Source organism: Neolamprologus brichardi, chromosome 23, assembly GCF_056152115.1.
Source record: "Neolamprologus brichardi isolate AB-2024 chromosome 23, ASM5615211v1, whole genome shotgun sequence".
NCBI classification, from domain to species: domain Eukaryota; kingdom Metazoa; phylum Chordata; class Actinopteri; order Cichliformes; family Cichlidae; genus Neolamprologus; species Neolamprologus brichardi.
Genome location: NC_142125.1, coordinates 5,706,560 through 5,724,860, shown reverse-complemented (window position 1 = coordinate 5,724,860; position 18,301 = coordinate 5,706,560). Strand labels below are relative to the sequence as shown.

Here is an 18,301-nt window from a genome sequence, read left to right as displayed (position 1 = left end):
TGTTTTCTTTTATTATAAGGGGTTTTGTTGCAATCCAAGAGTCACATTTCTCTCTCTACCCCCCTCCCCTAATTTTGATCTGCGCAGTCACATTTTCTAAATGACAACCGCTGTGCTTGAACTTGACCGACGGAATTGCCTGGGAAAAGAGGCGCGACTTTGGCCCTTTTGCTCTCCTCCTTTATGGAGTGGGGGGCTGCTAGAACTGATGTCAGCGCTCATTAGCATAAACTCCAGCCTGTTCCCAATTAAACCAGGAAAGCAGCAAGACCGTTCCTCTGTTTTCACATGGTGGAGAAAGCATCAACATCTCTCCCTCAGCCTGAGGATCAAGAACCAGAAGCAGGTGATGAAATGTAAGTTGAATGACTTTTCTGGTTATCAGTTTCTTTGACATGTAAGTTTAGCATTTGCACAGTATGTTTTTTTTTTTTCTTTTTCTGTTTTATTCTTTTTCTTTTCTTTAATGATCTGATCGCTTCTGTGTTGCATTCATGAACGTGGGGTTTGTTGATGTTGCAGCGATAAGTGCACGTACCGCCTATGCTGTTGTGTTATAAGTGTGTTTCATGAGTTGAGTGATTGATTTTATCAGTGCGATGAAACTGATTTTGCTTTAGGTCAGTTGATCGCTTCAGGGCTGTGTGTAGGTATGTCAGCCCAATGCAAGGACCTCTAAATGCCTCTCACAGATATTGAAAGGTTGGCCACCAGATCTCAATTGACCCAGGATGTAAGTGGGTCAGTCTCCAAATTGCTCATTAAGAATTACATGCTGTTAAAATAATTGCTTTTGTCACGTGCTGCTATACAAACAAACAAACAAACAAACAAGCTTCCTAGCATGGATTTCACTATCAGTGAATAATTCTCCCATCACCACAGCAAACGTCCATAACTGAGAAAACAAAAATATATTATAAAATATCACAAACTATTCAATGTTGCAAATAATGTGATCAGTTCAAAACTAGAGGAGCTCACTGCGCTGAACCTTATCTATTTATTTATCTGTCTTTTTCAGTTGGACAAAAGTCAACATGGAAATTTCAGAGCTTTTCATGCCCATCATTTCTTTTTCCCCAGACATAATGATGCTAATACTTATAATCTGAACAATTCAAATTTGTGGGAAAACTCACAAGGCATTACTTTTAAAACTGCCAAATTCATTATTGATTTAGATATGAATGTTTTAAACCCTTTTGGAGAATCGGAGGTTTCCACCAACCCCAAAACAACTTATGACAATTAGCTGCAGTACTTAGGCGCTAATTTAGGGGCATGACAGACTGAAGGACAAATATTGGCTTCCTGTTGGTCTTCATGTGTGACCTTTGACACCGCTGTTTCAGTGTCAGGTCAGGCCTCTTTGAAGAGCGGCCATTACAATTCCCAGAAGTGGCCACTTGAATCGGTCACTTATTAACGATTGAACCCAACAGAGTTCAGTGTGGTCATGCATGATGACAGCCATACAAATTTGACAGGAATGAATGATTTTAAGGGGAAGTTGGATGCAGTTTAGGAAATCGTGAATTATGAGTGCAAGAAAGCTAACTTTTCATTAAGCTTTTCAGTCTGTAAATTAAACAGATGAGATTCATATAAAGAAGAAAAGAAATCTCCAGTTTTGTGAGCACCATTAAACGTACCATATAAATATGACTTTGTGAGCCGATTAATAAATGGATTTTGTTTTTCTTTTAGTCAATAAATATATTTAGTATGTTGTCCAGGCAATTTTTTTCCCAAATGTAGGTTTATGCAAAAATGAAAACAGGAGGAACTGACACGACAAACACATGTTGAGCTAGACGTTGCTACTCCCTTGGTGAATTCGATTGTCTTTTACCGATGATTGCACCACTTTTCGATTTGCCTGACCTGTGTAATTTTACCGTATTTGAAAACCATTTTTAAACCTCTACTTTCTAAAGCACTCATTTTTTTTATTTCCCAAAGATATCAACTCTTCATTAAAAGGACAACTAAACCTCACATTGAGCTAAGAAAGGGACAAACGTTTAATTATTTTTTCTCCAGTTGTCCTACATGTCCTGCTCGTCGATGTAAATAAAAAAAAAAATCCAAAATAATCTCAACAAATTTCAGTTAAACTGTGTGTACATTTGCAAACCTTCAGTATAATCGCCTCTAAGGGATGTATTTGGCATTTACACGTGCATATGTGTGTCATTACTTCGTATTAATGGAAACGCTTTTCTACTGCAGACAAAAAAACCCACAAAAATATGTAACAAGATACAACCGTTCTTCTCCTGTCTCTATAAAATATTATAGTCCTTTGATATTAGTTGATTGCGCATTCTAGATATGATTTTACAGCTTACTTACGTTGAAAACGAAGATACTGCTGCTCTAAAATATGGTGACTGCGGGTCATTCTGCTAAAGAGATTACGCAGTTTCATGCGCTCCTATTTCGGTTTGAAGCTTCTAAATTTCAAAGCATTCTCACGAAGATCAATCACGTTTTTCTCCAATGCTGCAGAGAATAATGCCCTGCAGACAATTCTGTAGCATCATGTAGGCCTGTGCATGGATATTATTCAGTACCACCAATTATGCAACAAGGATTTTGATGATGAAGTAACTAATATTATGCATCTCCATTAGAGTGACACTAACGATCTTCAAATTCGTTGTGCGTGCTTTGTAATGTGAAAACAAATAAACACAAAATATCAGGCCTATCAGTTACTCCTGTAATTTTACAGTCACTACATCTGCAGAAATCAATAGATTTGATGCATCCTACAGTTTCTATTCATGGCTCTATTCCTGTTACATTGATGTCACGGGGTAATATGTCGTTTTTTGGGGTTTGCAATGTGCTGTGGACGTAGGCCGGAGATAATAAGCATGCAGGCCCGAACAGCAGCTCTGAGTTTGTGCCGTTAGGTGACGCTGTTTAGGCTCGAATGATCTGAACTACGCGGCAAAGAAGTGCGGATGTGCAGGCCTTATTAAGGGCCACAGTTATGAGATTACAAATTCACTTTGATTTAATTGACCGCCATTATACACTTGGAGATGTGTGGATGCTTAAGGGGAACCTCGCGACACTGTTAATATATTTAGAGAACAATAAAGGGACATATGATTTATAGTCTTTAATTGTAAGAGCCCTCATGATCCACGGGCAGCTGTGACCCAAGATAATATGACTGCAGGACTAAATATTAAGAACAAAAATAAATAAACTTTGGTTTCTGTTCTAAATCTGTGTATGGTCTGCTTGCTTCTATAAACGGGAAAATGCCGTTTAATGTCGAACCATATGTCTGATTTATATTCATAACAATTCTCTCGCTGCTGTCACTATACTTCTGCTAACTCCACAATTAATAATGATAATGATCAAGTTTCCTTGGCTTGAGTTTAAATTGTGACTTTAAATCTTGCTTTGTTCTACTTGGTTAATCTTTTCTACTTTTCTGTTGTCTTAATTTATAATTTAAACCAGCCAAATAATAAATAACTGCTTTTCCTTTGGCCTATTCTTTTTAATCTTCCTAAATTCTGACATTTGGACAGTTATATTTACCCACACACTTGATTTTTTTCTCTTTCTGGGGGGAGGGGGGGGGGGCAGGTTGCCGTTTAGAAAGTCAAAAGTGTAAAATTTCTTCTGGGATTATTGGGTCCACACGCCAAACATGTTTTCAGATAAATGCAGAGGGAATAAAGCCGTATTATAACAGGCATCCGTGTTTTGAACTCGTGATGTTAACCCTGCGTCGCACACGCAGTTTATTGGATGACACATTTGGAAGAATGTACCCCATCGCTTGACGTAAGCACGCAAAGAATCACGCTCGTTTCCGCGGCTCGTTTTTGTACCTTTTATCGTCGACTCTCCTCTCTGTGTGTAAGTATCTGCAGTATGATTTCGTTTTCTAACAGACTGAATGCTGCGTTTTTATCAGCTCTGATACCGACATCTGGCACACGAGTGTTCACTCGTGCGCTCTGTTACGCACAGATGAAAAGACGTAGCACCACGTAAAGCAACGTGACCCACTGGAGCTCTGGGGAAGCATCAGCTTCTCCTTGCGCTGCTAAGGCTGCGGCAACGGCACATCACACATCGCTGCTGTGTGCTCTTCTCCTTTTCTTACAAATCGTTTGCTGTTCACGCGTTTACCCTGCAGTGCGCCTTTAAACCCACGGAAACGTGTAAATCTGCGGTCGCTTTTATTGTGCTTTGCTGCTCGGTGTGGTTCGGTGTTCCCGTACGCAAGATGTTGTCACAGGTGCCTCAGTCAAGCAATATGTGGAGATCACTGCTCATTCCAGATGTCACTACCACCGCTGCCTAAAACAGATTGTTTTGTTGGTTTTGTTTGTTTATTTGTTTCTTTGTGTTATTTTTTGTCCTATACTTCTGTATATTGACGACCATGAGGAGGCAAGAGATGGAAAGATGGGGCTAGAAGGGAATGGAGGCTATGAGCATATCAATTCTTCGTGCAACACAAAACCTTCTGCCATAGAGTACGCTACTATAAAAAGCAGGGCGCCTTTTACCCTGTCGTTTTTTCCCAGTAGACCAAAATTTGAGGTCTGCGTCTGTCTCCAGGTGATTCTCCCTGGCTCCTTTCTCTCCCCCGTCTCCTGGGCTCTCTCACCAGCAGCCACGGAGACTGTGCTTTTCGGCTCACCACGTATATCAAACGCTGGATGCAACTTAAAGAAAGAGAGACCCGTCATTCAAGCATAACAATGGATTTCACAATGGTCACCGAAGAATGTTTGAGTTTCTGTACACGTCGTGCACACCAGGCGTTATGTTTGCAAGAGAGAGAGAGAGAGAGCGCAAGAGAGAGAGAGAGAGAGAGAGAGAGAGAGAGAGAGAGAGAGAGAGAGAGAGAGGAGGAGGGGACCGGCGACGCAACATCACCGCATACTGTCATCCGAGGCTGGTGAGGAGAAAGCAGGAGGATGCTGGCAGCAGTATCACCTCGGCCTTGGCTTGTGTCGATGCAGAAGTAATGGCAGTGATTTTTTTTTTTAAAAGAAAGGAAAAAAGAAAAGAAAGTTATGAAAAGGAAGAAACGAAAAAAGAAAAAGAAAAACCACACTTCTTTGGGTTTGGATCAACTCATTGTGTAGATTTACTCTCAATTTGCGAAGGCTTGTTCATCGATTGGCTGGACTTTGGGCTCTTAGAGTTTGGTTGCACTTGAGAGATGGCCGATAGAAACTTGAATTAAAGCACTGAATGGACTTCAGCTGGAGATGTGGGATTTACTGAGTACACAGCTTGTAAGTATGTTTTTAATATGATTCATTTAAGGTCATGTAGTCTTAACCTTGAGACTCTGGGGGGAAAAGGTAGCTCGAGTAACATATTTCAAAAGCACTTAAAACACTACCGCTAAAAGCAATAATAATAATAATAATAATAATAATAATAATAATAATAATAATAATAATAATAATAATAATAATAATAATAATAATAATAATTGTATGTAATAGTATTTATATAAGTTAAAAAAAATCATGCAGAAATATAAATGCACTTTTCAGTAAAGGTTGCATAGTGGTTCAAGTTAAACTGAAAATTTCGCTGTCAATTATGGTGAGCTCTAACTGATGAGTGGCAGCCGGCCCTTCCATCCCATATTAGCGGGCCCATCCATTGAGCGCTGATGAGGCGGGCTTAGTGGCCCCAGAGCTGGCGTTTATAAAGCAAACAGTTGTGTGATTGTTAGCAGAGCCTGGGAAAATGTCCCCTTGGCTGGGAGGTGGAGGGACTTGACGCCAGAGCCTCTTGTTAAGAAGACTTGTGTGCTCCCAGACAGCATTGTGATGCTAATGAGCACCAGCACGTTGTTGAACTTGATGTTGACTTTCTTTCTTTCTTTGGGAGATTTTTTTTTCTTTCGTAGTCTTCTTTTTTTTTCTTGGTCACTTGTTTGTGGGAAAATCTTCTCTGGGGCTACAGCGTGAAATTAATTAATCAGGCCATTGCAGATGAGTTTAGAGAAACACCAAATTCGCAGAAACAATCAAATATATATATATTTTATATTTCTTTAGTTATAGTATTGTTATTTTTTTATTTCTTATTTATTTATTTGCCAAAATATATTTTGGCAAAATTCAACAAGGCATTCATTTACAATCATTTCCAGGACTTACACTATAAGAGATTTGTTATCTCTCACAGAGGTACTTAAAATAATAGTTTCATATATAACAATTGAAATCCAAATATTGATATATGATTGCTCGCTTCGTTATTTAGAAATGAAATAGTTAGAGTAATTTAGTAGAGTTAATTTCGTCATATATATATATATATATATATATATATATATATATATATGAGATTATTCTCCTATTTTCTTTCTTTCACCATGCAACAGGTGCAGGACTTCGTCTGCCATCTCTACTTAAAACATTAAAACACGCAATTTTTCCGCATCATATAAAATCAGGCTTACAACACTGCCGCTTTATTTGTTTCTATGCGATAAGTTTTATTAAGGCATTTCATTTAAATTCAGTACACACAGTTTCGCTGCATAGAAAAACTAAACTCAACACTATAGCTGCCATCTTTATGCGTAAAATTCGGGCGTAAATCTGGCATTTAAGTATAATTATAGAGTTAAATTGCGGTCATATTTATGCTGTGTTTGCGTGTCAAAACAACACATTTAAATTAAATCACATTAAAACGCAGGGGATTCTGGTTCTTGAAGTCTGTTCGCAGATTCATATAATTATTCAATTCATAAATGATTTTATTCTTCTCAGAAAACAGATCTCAGTACTGAAAAGTTGGTGTGTAACCTCTCGATTAGAATTTCAGTGTCGTTTTCACCCCACGTTTGTAACTATGTTTACTTAGTTTTAATTTCAAAATATTCTTCCTTAAATTTTATTTCGTCTCAGAGCTTTCAGATTTGCTTAAAAACCCGTAATAGTTCAGATTTGTACTTTTTCTTTAAAAATAACAACGACAGTGGCAATTAATTTCATTCGTTTCAGCACCATGGACAGAGACTCCCCTTTTCCCTTTTTCTTTGTGCAGTTCAGTCTTTGTACTTTTCGTGATAAACATTAAAATTCAAACACACTCTGCAGCTTTGTTCTTTTAATTTACTTTTACTTTTTTGTTTTTCACCTTTTTGCTATTATTTTTTTATTATTTAGTAGGGAAAAAGCAGAAAGAAGGAATTCTTTCACCCCTTGATATCACCGAATCCATACACCGTAAGTCATATGTGACTTTAGCAAACGGTATAAACAAATCACCCCTGAGAGTGTATTTTATTCTAGTCTATTTTATTTACTTTATTTATAGTATAAAGGCTAAAACGGAGAGGTGATAAGGATAAGATGGGGCATGAAAATAGAATCGAATAGGATAGAACAGAATACTCTGAGTGAAGGTAAGAGGTTCAATTGGTTGTCCTGAACACCTTTACTGTACTTCATGTCTGACAGGACGTGACGTAGTCAGGGGGCGGGCTCAGATGCATCAACTCGAGCCTGATGAAAGCAGAACTGAGAGTCAATCAGAATTAACGCACAGTACAAGCATTTTATTTTAACAGAGAAAGACAGAAAGAAAAAGGAGACACAGACGCACACACAATGATAGTTACGACTTACGCTGCAGAAAATGCGATTTTATCCAATTCTCAGCAAAGCTTTTAATTCACTCATTTCCAAAAGAATAACAGTTATTACTTTTTTAGATAAAGAATAATTGTCTTGTTAAGTTAATTGAAAAATTGAAAGTTATAGCATTTTTAGTAATAAAAAAAGACAAACAATAAAATAAAGCATAATAAAAACTATTTCCTTATATTTTAGTGTCGTAAATTCGGCGCGTTGGTAGTTAAAGAAAAATGTGGATTTGTGGAGGTTTTTTTAAAATTTGCAATAGCAATAATATATATATATATATATATATATATATATATATATATATATATATATATATATATATATATATATATATATATATATATATATATATATATATATATATATAATCCAATAACTGTCTGCAACTCTTTCTAAAAAGGTACATCAAAAGAAAACTGGAATAGCTCATTACAGTTGAAATTACTGTAGGAGCCACCCACACACCCGCCCACCCACACACACACACACACACACACATAAGGAGAGAGCGAGGGGGGTGTGTGTGATTATTATGAATATACTTTTGAATAAACTGTTTGGTAAAGGTTGTGAATTTTATGAAGCTCCATCTAAAACACGCAGCGTCAGCTGAAAGTGACGAGCTAACACATTACAGGCTTTTACTGAGATTGCACGAAATCCTACGTCTAATGTATTCCTATTTATGTTTTTGCGTACACTGACGCTTTGTAGTCATTCTCTGCATTTTGTTAATTTGACCTCCAGACAATCATCTCACTGAAATGATTAACTAAAGCTTAAATGCTGATTTCCTGAAACCTAGTAGTCATAATCAAAATAAACGCATAGAAAATGGAACAGGGCTGTAAAAATAAGATGATTTGTAATTATAAATAACACTATACTGCTTAACTTAACGGGCTTTTATCCAAAAACAGACTGCAGGCTGTTATATCTTTCTTCATACGAGCAGACTTCCTGTCTTTACGCACAGGATATTTAGGGATGTCCCTAAACACGGACAGGTGTATGCTGCCCATGCAGATTCATGCATTCATGTGACTGTGGTGGTGTTACACACTGTTGCATGGCTATCTCCATTTCTGGTTATCTTTTTTTTGGACTAGGCTTCTGCTATGCTGTTGTTATTGGCGACGTGAGGAAAGCACAGTACATGATCTGTAGATTGACAATAGAAAAGGAAAATAATTAGCCCTTACATTGTTGAGGGAAATCACCTCCTAGTAGATTTTGGCAGGGTCTTCGGACTATTGAGGTCCAACAACCACTCCCACAGGCGGTATCTGTTTATTATAGCGAATAAGCTTAATGGAAGCTGTTCTGGAAATCATTGTGTCTACTCTGTCTTGAACTTTCATTACTCCGTGTGTCCGTTTTATCCACCCCATATCTCTGATGCTAACCCATGTGTGCGTGCCAGTGAGCATACCTAATTTCGCGCGTATCCCTTGGCAGTCTGACCCCGAGGCCCCGGTGCGGCCCTCCGCCTCCTGCTCCCCATATCTGACACTGCTATGCGCCTTCTCCTCACTCTCGCTTTCTCTTCCTCGGGCTTTGCTGCGGCTTGCTTGATATCCCACATTATTTCTCGTGTATTTCTTACGTGCACATGGTGATGTTCTGTGTAAAATGGGCTTTGTCTTCGCGCGTGTCGGTATCCCACATGGTCGACACGCGGTACCACAGCTGGACATAGCCAAAGGAGGAGGCTTCAATCCCGACCTGAGACTGGTAGAATATTTATGCCTAGTGGATTTTAATATTGCTGCCTCTGAGCAAGGTGTGAGCGTCCGATTATGGAACCTGCTCTTTCAAATAGAATCTGTGAGTATGTTGTGTATTATTCTCAATTCAGCGTGACCTATCTAATCTAAAATTGTATGACAATTAAAATAAAAGTAAAAATAATAGAATTAATTTAAATTATTTACCTTATTTGTTTTGATTTACTTGGGCACCATTAATTTATTTAAAAAAATAAGTATTTGTACCGCAAAACTGGCTTCCTTATTAAAGATGTCGATTTAGTATTTTGCCCTGCCTTTATATTTGGAATCCACTCTCCTCCCCTAAAATCTAGCTCGACGCGCTTATCACAAGGAAAAGTAACAAGTTCGAGTATAATAGCCATGTGTGGCTGATTATAAAGGATTATAAAGGCTTGTTCGTCCTGCTGTCATCTTATAGCATGCCACAACATGCTATAATCCAGAACATACAGTAACATCAAGTGAGGCGGGACTTGTTCCACTAGATCATGTTGTTGACATTTAGCTGGAAGCTCGTGTGCTGTGGGTTATATAGGCCTTTGGAAGTTTGTCTTGCTTTCAAACAATTCATGGATTAATTCACTCAACGAGGAAACTGTGCTCTATGCTCTGAAATGGGTCGATGTGAGTTGGCATTTAAAAGAACAATAAGCCGGTTGTTTGTGAGTTCTGTTGGGAAAAGAGCGGACGTAACATTGTCTCTTATGTGTTGTGTTATCGCCGTAGGAGCCAAAGTTGGACATTAATAGTTGGTACATGTATGCTATATTAGGGCATAGAGCCGGGTTTCCTGTTACGCCTGTCCATAGATGACAGGTGGATGTATCATCCTCCTCCTCCTGCAGCTGGGTGACTTCACCCTGCAGATGCTCCTCAGGACTTGTAGTAGGAGGAAGTTCAGCAGTGTTTTTGAAGAACGGAGATGATGAATAGTCCGCAGTTTGATTGCTACGAGGTAGGAATAGGCTCGGTTGAAAATAAGACACGTTGTATGGTGCCATTGCTGCTTTGCCTCTGAAGCACATGTGGTGATTGTGGGGATGTAAACTATGGCTTGCATGTTCCTTTCTTAATATTACTTGTCCTGCTTCTGTATTAATGCATTTTCAGTTTGGAGCTGTCCGGTGATGCTAGGTTTGATCTGAACAAGCCATACCGTAAAGATCATAATAAAACAGGGTATTACCTTGACTGTAACCTGCTTTGTGCATGCGCGCATTTCGGTGTGTACATTATATAGAGAGAGGGAGCGAGAGAGAGAGTGAGAGAGGCGTGCGCATGCATGCAGGCGGAATGCAATGGCTCCATGTGACCACAACACAAGCACCTCCGGCGGCCCCTTTAAGAGACGTGGGTTAGTTTTTCTCTTTGGTTATCTAGCTGTATGAGTTTATGTAATATCATAAAGCTAGAGAACCGAATGTATAAACTAATTCTGCAGTCGTCACGGCAGAGCGAGCCGGAACCGGACCGAGAAGGGGGTGCTGCCGGAGCGGATGGATGCAGCCTGCACGGAGGACTGGAAGCCCGCGGCAGCGTCCGTGCATCGCACAGGGAAACGTATCCCATCTCCTTGGACGTGCACCGGTGCAGAGAGGAACATGGCCTCCGAAAAAACGGATTCATGGTGCTATATTTCTTTCGAGAAGGATGCGTGGAGTGACAGTAGCAACCGGAGACAGGCTCCATTCATAGAGTGATGAGGAGGAGGATGAGGGCGATTCGGCAGTGGTGTTCATGCTTTGGTGCTTTCTCTTTGAATGGAACGTGCTTGCCTTGTTACAGTAGCTAAGACTGGTGTTTTAGATAGGTTTTTTGTTTTGTGGGTTTTTTGTGGGGTTTTTTGCATTAACCGTGTAGTTATTTTGATGCCGATAAACAGGGGAGATGAGGTGAGATGAGCACGAGCTGTAGCTAGAAGAGGCACCTGATTGGAGGGATCTTGAATGTCACGTGTTCTATCAGAAGCCCCCATGTCCCCTCTCTGCTGGCCTGTTTGTGTAGCCTATTGGATTTGGAAAAATTGTATTAAGAGTCAAAGCTTCTTATTGGTAACAATCTGTTAATGCACATTGTTGTATTTTACCTTTAAAACGCAAAATGCAGGTGCGTCATCGAGCCATGTCACACCATGCAGAAGTACTCACCTTTATGTGCTTCTGTTGATTCTGATGGCAATAATCCATCTTTCAGATGCATTCAGAGTGCTTAATATATTATATCTATAGGAGTAAGGAGGAGGATGTGTAGCAGCTCATCAAAGTAATGTGTGACAGGTTATGAAGTGGAGGAAGAAGACAGGTGTTTGTCAAAGGGATCATGTTGTATTCGTGGATTTAGCATGATTGATGCCCTTATCAGGAGCATTTTAAAGCTTCACAGACACAGAAGACAGTTCAAAACAACAGCTCGTGCTTGTGCTGAGGCCAGGAAAGCACAACGTTGTGCAGTTAAAACAAAGGCACATTCTGGTTTTGATGGTGAGAAAAACAAGCATGCTACATTGCCACTAAGTTGTATTTTCTGTGTTAAAAGGTAGATATGACTGAGCACTCTGGCCTCTCACAAATCACAGCATGATTTGATTGCTGATGTAGAGTAGCAGGCCAAGCAGAGGGATTTTGGGAGGCAGCATCACTGAAAGGCAGGGTCAGCTGGGTCACCCAGACTGGTTTTCAGGCTTGTTTCATAATGCTTTTTGGGGTGCACATTATCTGCTCATTCTCTACTCAATCTGAGTCAGAGTGGAGCTGCCACTGAATGACAGGATGTTCTCTGTAGTGTGAAGCATATGGAATTTTAAACATGCCAATTCAGTGCTATAGCTGCTAAATCGGTGGCTGCTCGCGGCTCTGCACCGTGGAGAGTGTGTGAGTGTGTAGCAGAACAGAGCCTGGTGCTACTGTTGGTAGGCCCTGGCTTATACTGCGTCACAGAGCAGGGCAGGTGCTAGCAATGGACCTAGCTAGAAAACGTCTGTGCCTTCTCAGTGAGCTGTGCTTTTGTGGTGTCATGCTGCTGTACGTGCGAGTCGGTATTGTCTGTGCATATTAGTAAATATGTGCCATTCACACGTAAGGTTAGAAATATTAGCTCCCTGCAGTTGTAATTATGATAATATTAGTGTGTGTGCTGTGCAGTTATTGTTCAGTTAGTGTAATAGAGTCTGGTATTATGCAAGGTTTGCATGGTGTCAGGATATCCACAACGTGAAATCAGTACAAGCTTATTTCTAGGTGAGACATTTTTATATAAAGAATTAATACCTTCAAATGAAATCAAAGCCACAGCATTGTGATTTGATAAACCCAGTATTTGAAAAATAGTTACGACTTGTGGACAATGTGTGCTGAAATCTTTTTTTTTTATATAATTCTCCTCTCTTCTATTCATTTAACCGATAATTAAGCCGAGGCACTTATAATACATCACGCCCTGTCGTCTGTGTGCTATAACAACAGCACCAGCCTCCCAGCTTCCTTCCAGCTGTAGTAGAATTTCATGCATTGCTGAGGGGTAATAAATGGAGGATATGGGGAGAGGCCTTTGAGATTGAAATGCAGTCTGCTGAGTGACTTAGAGGCAGGCTAGACGTCGGTGTTCCCACATTAATATGTGTCTGTCTGGGCCCTCTCCACCATCAGGAGGAGGCCCTCAACACCAGATGGAGCCCAGTCTAGTCTAGTCTAGGTCTAGCCTACAAGCACCTGCCACATGGCTGCATTAAACTGTCCATTGTCTCTGTGATTTCTCTATTTGTAGGCCTATTTGAATCTCATTTATTGTTTCACATGCCTGGGTTTATTCTGCATTATAATGGCAACATTAACAAATGGCACAAAGTTGTGGTGAGACTAGAGAGAATAGGACTAAAAAGACAGGACTGAGTATTTTGTGTAAGACAGAGGGGGGGGGGGGGGGAATTCTCTTTTATGCACAAATGCATGCATTTCCAACCAAATCTATCACGCCTATAGCCTTTCTCACTGAAATGTAATCCTCCAATTTACCAACAATATTTTTATGTTTTAGCTCTGTGTGTTTCACAAGGGCAGGCAAAAATCCTGGGACAGAGCAGCCATGCTGTTTATTGTCCATCATTGTTTTCGGTTTACAGACCTATTACCAAGGTAACATCCTTTTCTTGAATAATTGTGAGCATTATTTCAAGTTACTATAATATGTTTTCCCTTAAAAAAATGCTTACATTTTTAAACTTCAGATTTGGAAAAAAAATACGTTAATACTATGACTAACATTATACGTTTGCCTTTGAAGGTGAAATAAATCAGTGTTTGTGGTCTATATGATTCAACGTTGTCTGAACCCATATTCCAGCTTTATCAGCTTTCTATTATCATTTTACCTTGAATTGCAGTGGCCTATATAAACCTCTTCTCTGAACTTATGAATTCTGGGTTTGGTAGCCTAGCAACAGCCTCTGACCCATGCAAGGGAAAGAGGAAAAAAAATTGAAAGGCTGACATGCAGGCTTTAAACCCGCAAAGGATGTCAGATTTTACTGGATGTAATCTTTGAGTATTTTGTGTAATCGTTTGTGTGTGTGTGTGCGCGCGTGTGTGTGTTTGTTGAAGAGACTGGTGTTACAGACAACTGCATTAGAAAAACATAAGAAACTTTTCTTGTAATTCTAAACAGGTAAAGCTGTATTAGTAATCTGCATTACTCTTAACATTTAATACTGTAGTATTAAATAGAGGTTTTCTTTATATTCATTTATATTAAATACATAAATGAAATTCATTAGAAATGAGGTGGATTTTTCCTTGTAGCTTTACTATATTCCTGCTCCAGTTCAGGTATAAATATTATTTTTTGAAATAAAGTGTTTCTGTATTAAGAACCAAAGCACTAATTGTAGCTGACAATTTAAAATAGAAGTTTGATAGTCTTGATTTGATTTATGAATCAAAACTTAGGAAAAAATATGCTGTGATACAACTAGGAGGTCCAAATTAAAGGGTTTTTTTTATTGGTGTAACAATCCTCAAATATTTTCTGTGAGAGCGTGGGCAAAAGGTTTATGGTGGTGAAATTAAATTGTGACCTGGGCTCAGGTAGGTTATGACCATGACCTGCTGCAGGAGTGGGCCCTCTCTCAACTTAACGCTTTATGTTTTTGCAGGAATCTGTGCAGTGCAGAGTGAGGGCAGTCACACAGAAATACACAGATCTCACCGGCAGGCCTGCGCCTGGACCTACAGGACAGCAGAAGGTCAGAAGGGAAACAGCAGCCTCCTGCCCCGAGGAGCAAAGGTCACTGACTGGGTCAGGATGAGGCTTCATCACTGTAGTGCAGAGGTGAGACACACAGTGCTATGCTAATAATCTGTTTTTGTCAACACACTTGAACTTGAAACAGTTCTAAACTACCCTCAATTCATTTCACATAAACAGACGAACTAGTTTGCTTGAAAACTTTACATTTATAGTGTACATTGAATTAAGTCTTCAGAGTATGACAGTTTATGTCTTCACGGAAAAGTGGCGAGCTTTACATCCTTCTCATTCTTCACATACACCCTTTTTGTTCACTCATCTCTTGCCCTCTGCTTAATAGTGCCTGATCCAATTTGTTAGATTCTTCGGATTTGGCAGATAAGAAGGGGTGGCCACTTGTATAATCTATATTTTAATTCATGTGTCCACGCTCTTTATCCCTTTAAACATACATAGGTGGGGGGCCTTAGCCTGTTGTGTGCATAAGGTGTGCTCATGTGGAAAAACTTTCAGGGTGGCTAAGTCCCTCACTTCACTAATTCTCCCTTTTCATCTCTCTCTCTCTCTATGTCCTCCTCTTTCTAGTTGGCTCTTCTTTGGTCTCTATAACACCCTTTATTTTCCTGTGCTCCCACGAAGAAATACTTCTTTCTATGCTTCATTATTATTATTATTATTATTATTATTATTATTATTATTATTATTATTATTATTATTATTATTATTATAAAAGCTAACCCTTTTTCACCCGACTGGTAGAATTTTTAAAAATTTTCCCATCCAGTTTCTTGCATAGTTATTGGTTATTTTAAAGGAAAATGTGTAGTTCACTGTTTTGTATTTTTCCCCTCTATTAGATGCTCATCACAGTATATATCCTATTGTATCGGCAGATATTTCTGGCTTCGGTTGCCAGTTACTTTGCTACCTAGTTGGCAAAACCTTGCAAGCTATGTGTTTTATAATGTTGCAGATGATGGAAGGCTGAAACCAGATGTAGGTGACTCACCCACTTCCCTCCCCACTTCCTCCTGAGTGTTGAGTGACATGACAAGATTACCTTCCCTATCCTAACAGTTGCTATAGCAGGCCATCAAGGGTGCGAACGCTGCTCAGCTCGTGCATGTTCAACCTCCTGCAGAGAACAAAGTAGACGGAGTGATGGAGGCAGTACTGGAGAGGGAAGCAGAGGGAGACGAAGCCCCTTCCATAGAGATTGAGGGCCGTCATCGGGGATAGACAGAAGAAGTGATTTTTTTTTTTTTATTTCCCTCCAGGGTTAGATGAGCGTTCTGTGACATTGGCTTAGTTCTATATCAGCATGCCCCCCAAGAGAAGAGGTTGCGTTTGAGAATCAGACAAGGGAAGATCAGAGGAGATTTCACAGCCTGTGGCTATCCTCCTCCATAGCGTTAGACCACCTCTTAAACCTCCTTTGCTTTGCTTCAACTCGATGAGGGCTGCCGGTCTACTTAGTCAATATCATATCCACGAACTAGATAAATCGATGCAAACAAGCTTTGGCTGGACATGAGCTTTAGAAGTAGAGGCATAGCTACGGGCTAAATTTGACACAGAAATGCATCAATCCAGAAGTGACACTCTTCACGTCCTCTTTGTATTCATAGCAGCAATTAAGAGCTAGCATGCACCGGCGTGCATTCATGCTGTGTTTTCCCCTCACAAAACTCCCATACGCATTGTGCATTTGTTGCAATTGTTCCATAAGCAAGTGCTGGTGGGAGCATGTGTGATTTCACACATTGCAGTGTTGCTTCCACAGCTGAGCACTCTCATGTATATGGAAAGACTCGAAGAGAGGGAAGCAGTAATCCGCTCATTTACAGTACCTCAGATCTGGTGTGCCTTCTTTCTCTTTCTCTTAGTTTCTCTCTTGAACACGCAAACACACATGCACACACACACACACACACACGCACACACACAGACACCTCAGCATGTCATATCTCCTCCTGCTCAAACCTCCCACCCCCCTCCTCCATCCCAATTCAGGCTCATCTTGCCATCACCTCTCCAGCTCCGCCACCCCAGAGAAACCAATTCAGACTGCAGCTCCACACCGTCATGGCATGTTGGCCAAGGGAGATGGAGTCCTTTCAGGTTCTCGGCTACAACCTCCCTCCCTCCTCCCCCGTCGCTGCCCCCTTGCTGCTTCTCAACATTTCCTCAACATGCCTGGTGTAACAGCAGGGTAGCTAGACAGCGTGATAGGACTGCTCCTGAGAATCTGTTGGAGTTATTCTGCACATTATGTGACCTTTTAAAGTTTCTACAAAATTGCATGTGGGTGTGTGTTTTTTATGATTCTGCTCTGAGCCTGCCGTTGCATGGTTAATACTGTCAGATTAGCGAGCGTGTTAGAAACAAATGAAGCCTGCATTATGTGTTTAAACAGACTGATTGTGAGGTTTATCTGTAATAGGTTATCTTTATTGGCAAAACCAAACACCTACCTCCCACCCGTGGCTTCTTAAAGTTGGCAATCTGCTCCTAACAGCCGGCTGTTTGCTGGGAATATTTTTCCCAGGCTTTCTAGATTTGTATGCGGAAACCACGCTACTTGGCTGTTCTTAAACGTTGATTTAAATTATACCCTCTGCATTATGTGGCTTGATAGGAAATAAATCTCTTCAAGTGAATACACTGGATGGAGGGAGGTGGTGAAAGGGGCCAAATGTGTGTTTGCCCGGGTGTGCGTCAGCACAAAGGTTTAAAGTTGTGTTAAAGTATGTTAACTGAAATTAAAGTCTGTGCTGAGGGAGAGGAGGATATGGGTGTCAGGAAAACAGAATTGGGTTTACAAACACAAAAACTTTAAAAGTAGAATCAGCCTCTGGGAGAAAGCTGTCCATGTTAAAATTATGTGTGATATTAACTGTTAAAGAGTTCATATAGTTTACATATATGTACATTTACTGTATAGTTTGGTGCGTGTAGTACATTCAGCAAATATAAATTACCATACAAGTTACTCACTTTGCATTGGTATTTGTTATTCTTTACCTCCTTAAAGCAGAGAGGCCTCTGGCATCTCAATGTGCACTGGCTGAATGGTGGCTGTATTAAAGATTGGTGGTGGCGAGGGTGGTGGGGTGCAGCAGGGTGACGAACAGAGCGCAGAAGGGAGGGACAGGGGTCCACTGAAAGGCAGCGGGCTGCAGAGTGAATAGGAAAGGCGAGGGGAGGGGGGGTGGCATTAGTGGCGGAGGCAGGCTGGGGGTGGCGGGGGGCCTCCATTGGTTCAATGCAACGGCCGAAGCAGCTGTGAAAAGAGGTCTCCCCTTTTTCCCACGCCCAGTACGACGCAGAAACCCTGCTTCAGCCTGCCAGGGTCAAGTCACATTTTTAATATATACACTGGGCCTGCGGACTCTCACAATGCATACGCACAGCTCATTTATTTTATGTATGCACACAGACAGACACACACTTGTATGCACACAGCAAGCAGGCAGCCTCTCAGACGGCGACAGAGGTGGGGGGCCAGGAGAGAGTATTATGACACTGTTTTCTGTCCCGCTGGAACCATTGTTTCATCTTGCAAATTAACAAAGTGCGAGTACGTCCACAAACGCACACGTGCAGATGCCGCCG

The 18,301-nt window shown here is 40.4% G+C and overlaps 1 long non-coding RNA gene across 2 annotated transcripts in view; it reads left to right on the top strand.

Annotated features, from left to right (window-relative positions):
- The first annotated feature begins 247 nt into the window (after nt 1-247).
- The window catches only part of LOC102776041 (uncharacterized), a 41,293-nt gene continuing 23,239 nt past the window's right edge, over nt 248-18,301 (top strand). The window contains exons 1-3 of one of the 2 annotated variants that reach the window (XR_437246.3): nt 290-356; nt 4,606-5,291; nt 14,592-14,767. This is a non-coding gene — a long non-coding RNA (uncharacterized LOC102776041). Of the gene's footprint in view, nt 357-4,605; nt 5,292-14,591; nt 14,768-18,301 lie in introns of both variants that reach the window. The other variant, XR_004843932.2, reaches the window with a different exon arrangement.